This window comes from Oncorhynchus masou, unplaced genomic scaffold (genome assembly GCF_036934945.1).
Source record: "Oncorhynchus masou masou isolate Uvic2021 unplaced genomic scaffold, UVic_Omas_1.1 unplaced_scaffold_3009, whole genome shotgun sequence".
In the NCBI taxonomy this organism is placed as follows: domain Eukaryota; kingdom Metazoa; phylum Chordata; class Actinopteri; order Salmoniformes; family Salmonidae; genus Oncorhynchus; species Oncorhynchus masou.
In genome coordinates this window covers 1-7,500 of record NW_027009428.1, presented here as the reverse complement: position 1 = coordinate 7,500, position 7,500 = coordinate 1, and the positions used below count along the sequence as shown (strand labels likewise).

At 46.8% G+C, this 7,500-nt stretch overlaps 1 pseudogene; it reads right to left on the bottom strand.

The window, feature by feature from the left end:
* The window catches only part of LOC135534105 (actin filament-associated protein 1-like), a 41,156-nt pseudogene extending 36,278 nt beyond the window's left edge, over positions 1–4,878 (bottom strand).
* Between the last annotated feature and the right edge of the window lie 2,622 nt (positions 4,879–7,500).

The following is a 7,500-nucleotide window of genomic DNA, read 5'->3' as shown; positions in this document are numbered from 1 at the left end:
GCTTGCTACGCCACAAAGGCAGTGAAGAACCACGTTGCCGTGGCAACACGGAAATATGTGCCTCATTCATAAAGGGAGGAGGCGATAAAACAATTTCTGTGTGTTGTTTTACAGTCAGAAATGATGTGTCACTGTGTCATGATCAAAGCATTTATACTGGACGATGCTGATGGATTTGGGACGTGGAGCAATACTCCCAAAGGGTCAAGTTAACCTTGACACCCACGTCCTGCAGGACTGGACCAGATTACTACTAAATGTAACACCATATGCATCCATCTCGATTGGGGAAAAGCTCAATGCAAATCAATACGATGACTGTAAATACACTTACTGGGCAAGCGGGAAATGTTAACTGAACAAACTTAAAGGCTGAGTTCTGATATACACACTAACATACTGCCGTAACTGAATGATGCTATGTATTGGGCCTGTTTAGTAACTAATAGTCTATTTAGCTGGATGACCAGGGCTTAAAGAGGACCACACAGCCCGCAGCCCCAATCCTCAGCCACTGTGACGAGGCCCAGCCAAACCGCAGACTGACAAACACTAACCGTTAATGATAAACACAGAGGAATCACCAAAATGCTTCCTCAGTCTATCTGCATAACGTCCCATTAGCCCATGGGTTCTTTAACTCCTAAAGGGGGCGTTCTACCAAGCTAACACATGCAAATTGTTTTAAATGACCATACCCCTGTAGGTAAGAAAAAACATAGAAAAAAAAATATGATTTGATAAAATAATGAATTTACTACTGTAGCCCATAGAAACGCAATGAATAAATACATTCAGCAAACAGACAGTCCAAAAACAAGTCGAAAAGGAATAAGGATTTTAAGTGTATGTCCTATACCTAGAGATATATTGTATTTAACCCCTTATTTTTGTTGGCAGAAAATTACGACATACACTATATATACAAAAAGGTATGTGGACACCCGCACCCGATGTTACAGGAAGGCCATAAAGATCATAAAGGACAACAACCACCCGAGTTTACTGCCTGTTCACCCCGCTATCATCCAGAAGGCGAGGTCAGTACAGGTGCATCAGACAGGATCAAGAGACTGAAAAACAGCTTATCTCAAGGCCATCAGACTGTTAAACAGCCACCACTAACATTGAGTGGCTGCTGCCAACACACTGACTCAACTCAGACACTTTAATAATGGGAATGATGGGAAATGATGTAAAATATATCACTAGCCACTTTAAACAATGCTACCTAATATAATGTTTACATACCCTACATTATTCATCTCATATGTATACGTATATACTGTACTCTATATCATATACTGCATCTTTATGTAATACATGTATCACTAGCCACTTTAACTATGTGCCACTTTGTTTACATACTCATCTCATATGTATATACTGTACTCGATACCATCTACTGTATCTTGCCTATGCTGCTCTGTACCATCACTCATTCATATATCTTTATGTACATATTCTTTATCCCCTTACACTTGTGGAATTGTTAGTTAGATTACTTGTTGGTTATTACTGCATTGTCGGAACTAGAAGCACAAGCATTTCGCCCATACTCGCATTAACATCTGCTAACCATGTGTATGTGACAAATAAAATTTGATTTGGCATGTGGACACGCCTTCAAATTAGTGGATTTGGCTATTTCAGCCACACCTGTTGTTGACAGGCGTATACAATTGAGCACACAGCCATGCAATTCCATAGACAAACGTTGGCAATAGAATGACCTACTGAAGAGCCCAGTGACTTTCAACGTGGCACCATCATAGGATGCCACCTTTTCCAACAAGTCAGTTGGTCAACTGTAAGTGTTGGGTACAGAAGTGGAAATGTAACAACAGTCTGTCCTCAGTTGCCACACTCACTCCGAGTTCCAAACTGCCTCTGAAAGCAACGTCAGCACATGAACTGTTAGTCTTCATGAAATGGGTTTCCATGGCCGAGCAGCAGCACACAAGCCTAAGATCACTATAGGCCATGCCCAGCGTTGGACTCGGGAGCAGTGGAAACGTTCTCTGGAGCGATGAATCACGCTTCACCATCTGGGCAGTCCCAATGGATGAATATGGGTTTGGCGGATGCCAGGAGAATGCTACCTGCCAGAATGCATAGTGCCAACTGTAAAGTTTGGTGGAGGAGGAAAAATGGTCTGGGGCTGTTTTTCATGGTTCGAGTGAAAGGAAATCCTAACGCTACAGCATACAATTACATTCTAGATGATTCTGTGCTTCCAACTCTGTGGTAACAGTTTGCAGAAGGCCTTTTCCTGTTTCAGCATGACAATGCCCCTGCGCACAAAGCGTGGTCCATACAGAAATGGTTTGTTGAGATCGGTGTGGAAGAACTTGACTTGACATCACGGAACCCTGACCTCAACCCCATCGAACACCTTTTGGGATGAATTGGAATTCCGACTGCGAGCCAGAGGCCCTAATCGCACAACATCAGTGCCCGAAGCAAATGGAAGCAAGTACCCGCAGCAATGTTCAAACATTTAGTGGAAAGCCTTCCCAGAGGAGTGGAGGCTGTTATAGCAGCAATGTTCAAACATTTGGAAAGCCTTCCCCGGAAGGCTGTTATAGCAGCAATGTTCAAACAGAAGGAGTGGAGGCTGTTATAGCGGCAATGTTCAAACATCTAGTGGAAAGCCTTCCCAGAGGAGTGGAAGCTGTTATAGCAGCAATGTTCAACATCTGAGTGGAAAGCCTTCCCAGAGGAGTGGAGGCTGTTATAGCAGCAATGTTCAAACATCTAGTGGAAAGCCTTCCCCAGAGGAGTGGAGAGCTGTTATAGCAGCAATGTTCAACATCCTAGTGGAAAGCCTTCCCAGAGGAGTGGGCTGTTATAGCAGCAATGTTCAAACATTTAGTGGAAAGCCTTCCCAGAGGAGTGGAGCTGTTATAGCAGCAATGTTCAAACATCAGTGGAAGAAGCCTTCCCAGAGGAGTGGGGCTGTTATAGCAGCAATGTTTCAAGCCTCTGATGGAGAGAAGCCTTCCCATAGAGGAGTGGAGGCTGTTATAGCAGCAAGGGGGGGACCAACTCCATATTAATGCCCATGATTTTGGAATGAGATGTTCGACAAGCAGTTGTCCACATACTTTTGGTCAGTGTAGTGTGCTTGCATTCATTTTTTAAACGGGTGCCGGGTTACCTTCGGACGAGTCCCGTGACACTTGTGCGGGGTCAGTATTAGTTTGTAGCCCAAAAGGTTTGGACGCATACAGACAGAAGACGGCACATCGGCTGGTAGTGACTTCAGACAGGTCCACGTGCGGGCATACCGGGGTCGTAGAGCAAATCCTGTTCGTGAGAGTCTCATCTTACCATAGACTGGATCATATTACCGCTTTGGACGAAGGCCTGATTTATACATGGTCAGCTCGGCCATACTTCCAAGGAAGCCTGACTGGGAAGCCTGACATAGGAAGCCTGACATAGGAGGCCTGGACATAGGAGGCCCTGACATAGGAGGCCTGACATAGGAAGCCTGGGGCCCTCTCATGCCCCGTCCCTGGAAGGGGTCGTCACCTGATTGGGTTGATTCACTGATGTGGTAATCCTGTCTGGGTTGGCGCCCCCACAGGTTGTGCCATGGCGGAGATCTTTGCGGGCTATACTCAGCTTTGTCTCCAGGATGGTAAGTTGGTGGTTGAAGATATCCCTCTAGTGAATGTGGGGGCTGTGCTTTGGCAAAGTGGGTAGGGTTATATCCTTCCTGTTTGGCCCCTGTCCGGTGTCCTCGGATGGGGCCACAGTATCTCCTAACCCCTCCTGTCTCAGCCTCCAGTATTTATGCTGCAGTAGTTTATGTGTCGGGGCTGGGGTCAGTTTGTTATATCTGGAGTACTTCTCCTGTCCAATTCGGTGTCCTGTGTGAATCTAAGTGTGCGCTCTCTAATTCTCTCCTTCTCTTCTCTCGGAGGACCTGAGCCCTAGGACCATGCCCCAGGACTACCTGACATGATGACTCCTTGCTGTCCCCAGTCCACCTGGCCGTGCTGCTGCTCCAGTTTCAACTGTTCTGCCTTATTATTATTCGACCATGCTGGTCATTTATGAACATTTGAACATCTTGGCCATGTTCTGTTATAATCTCCACTCCGGCACAGCCGGAAGAGGACTCTGGCCACCCCACATATGCTCTCTCTAATTCTCTTTCTTTCTCTCGGAGGACCTGAGCCCTAGGACCATGCCCCAGGACTAACCTGACATGATGACTCCTTGCTGTCCCCAGTCCACCTGGCCGTGCTGCTGCTCCAGTTTCCAACTGTTCTGCCTTATTAATATTCGACCCATGTGCTGGTCATTTATGAACATTTTGAACATCTTGGCCATGTTCTCTTATAATCTCCTACTCCGGCACAGCCAGAAGAGTGACTGGCCACCCCACATAGCCTGGTTCCTCTCCTCTAGGTTTCTTCCTAGGTTTGGCCTTTCTAGGGAGTTTTTCCTAACCACCGTGCTTCTACACCTGCATTGCTTGCTGTTTGGGGTTTTAGGCTGGGTTTCCTTGTACAGCACTTTGAGATATCAGCTGATGTACGAAGGGCTATATAAATAAATTTGATTTGATTTGAAGCCTGACATAGGAAGCCTGATATAGGAGGCCTGACATAGGAAGCCTGACATAGGAAGCCTGACATAGGAAGCCTGACATAGGAGGCCTGACAGAGGAGGCCTGACATAGGAGGCCCTGACATAGGAGGCCTGGACATAGAGGCCTGACATAGGAGGCCTGACATAGGAGGCCTGACATAGGAAGCCTGGGGCCCTCTCATGCCGTCCCTGGAAGGGGTGCGTCACCTGAGTGGGTTGATTCACTGATGTGGTCATCCTGTCTGGGTTGGCGCCCCCTTTGGGTTGTGCCATGGCGGCGATCTTTAAGGGCTATACTCAGCTTTGTCTCAGGATGGTAAGTTGGTGGTTGAAGATATCCCTCTAGTGGTGTGGGGGTTGTGCTTGGGCAAAGTGGGTGGGGTTATATCCTTCCTGTTTGGCCCTGTCCGGGGGTGTCCTCAGATGGGGCCACAGTGTCTCCTAACTCCTCCTGTCTCAGCCTCCAATATTTATGCTGCAGTAGTTTATGTGTCGGGGGCTGGGGTCAGTTTGTTATATCTGGAGTACTTCTCCTGTCCAATTCGGTGTCCTGTGTGAATCTAAGTGTGCGTTTCTCTAATTCTCCTTCTCTCTCTCGGAGGACCTGAGCCCTAGGACCATGCCCCAGGACCCCACCTGACATGATGTCCTTGCTGTCCCCAGTCCACTCTGGCCGTGCTGCTGCTCAGTTTCAACTGTTCTACCTTATTATTATTCGACCATGCTGGTCATTTATGAACATTTGAACATCTTGGCCATGTTCTGTTATAATCTCTCCACCCGGCACAGCCAGAAGAGGACTGGCCACCCCACATAGCCTGGTTCCTCTCTAGGTTTCTTCCTAGGTTTTGGCCTTTCTAGGGAGTCTTTCCTAACCACTGTGCTTCTACACCTGCATTGCTTGCTGTTTGGGGTTTTAGGCTGGGTTTCTGTACAGCACTTTGAGATATCAGCTGATGTACGAAGGGCTATATAAATAAATTTGATTTGAAGCCCATAGGAAGCCTGACATAGGAGGCCTGACATAGGAGGCCTGACATAGGAAGCCTGACATAGGAGGCCTGACATAGGAGGCCTGACATAGGAAGCCTGACATAGGAAGCTGACATAGGAGGCCTGACATAGGAGGCCTGACATAGGAGGCCTGACAGAGGAGGCCTGGACATAGGAAGCCTGACATAGGAAGTTTTCCGATATAGGAAGCCTGACATAGGAAGCCGGACAGAGGAGGCCTGACAGAGGAGGCCTGACAGAGGAGGCCTGACAGAGGAAGCCGGACATATGAAGCCTGACAGAGGAGGCCTGACATAGGAAGCCGGACATAGGAAGCCGGACATAGGAAGCCTGACAGAGGAGGCCTGACATAGGAGGCCGGACATAGGAAGCCTGACTTCGGCAGATGTGGTGGATTGAGACGCAGCCCATTCAGAAAACAGATTGTGACTGTGTATCAATAGACTCTTCAAACCGTTCCTGCTTTCTTCAATACTCTCTCCATCTACACTCATTTATCTTCCCCCTCTCTCCCTCAATCCATCTACACTCATTTATCTTCCCTCTCTCTCTCATCTACTCATCTCTCTCTCTCTCTCTCTCCATCCATCTACACTCATTTTATCTTCCCCCTCTCTCTCTCTCTCCATCTACACTCATTTATCTTCCCCCTCTCTCTCTCTCCATCTACACTCATTTATCTTCCCCCTCTCTCAATCCATCTACACTCATTTATCTTCCCCTCTCTCGCTCTCCATCTATACTCATTTATCTTCCCCCTCTCTCTCTCTCTCTCTCTCTCTCTCTCTCCATCTATACTCATTTATCTTCCCACTCTCTCTCTCTCTCCCCATCTATACTCATTTATCTTCCCCCTCTCTCTCTATCCATCTACACTCATTTATCTTCCCTCTCTCTCTCTCTCTATCTATCTACACTCATTTACCTTCCCCCTCTCTCTCTCTCCATCTACACTCATTTGTCTTCCCCCTCTATCTCCATCTATACTCATTTATCTTCCCCCTCTCTCTCTCTCCATCTATACTCATTTATCTTCCCTCTCTCTCTCTATCCATCTACACTCATTTATCTTCCCCTCTCTCTCTCCATCTACACTCATTTATCTTCCCCCTCTCTCTCTCCATCTACACTCATTTATCTTCCCTCTCTCTCTCTCTCTCTCTCTCTCTCTCCATCTATACTCATTTATCTTCCCCCTCTCTCTCAATCCATCTACACTCATTTATCTTCCCCCCTCTCTCTCCATCTACACTCATTTATCTTCCCCCTCTCTCTATCCATCTATACTCATTTATCTTCCCTCTCTCTCTCCATCTACACTCATCTCTCTTCCCCTCTCTCTCAATCCATCTATACTCATTTATCTTCCCCTCTCTCTCTCCATCTACACTCATTTATCTTCCCCCTCTCTATCTCTCCATCTACACTCATTTATCTTCCTCCTCTCTCTCTCCATCTACACTCATTTATCTTCCCCCTCTCTCTCTATCCATCTACACTCATTTATCTTCCCTCCTCTCTCTCTATCCATCTACACTCATTTATCTTCCCCCTCTCTCTCTCCATCTACACTCATTTATCTTCCCCCTCTCTCAATCCATCTATACTCATTTATCTTCCCTCTCTCTCTCTCCATCTACACTCATTTATCTTCCCTCTCTCTCTCTCCATCTACACTCATTTATCTTCCCCCTCCTCTCTCATCCATCTATACTCATTTATCTTCCCCCTCTCTCTCTTCCATCTATACTCATTTATCTTCCCCTCTCTCTCTCTCCATCTACACTCATTTATCTTCCTCCTCTCTCTCAATCCATCTACACTCATTTATCTTCCCCTCTCTCTCTCCATCTACACTCATTTATCTTCCCCCTCTCTCTC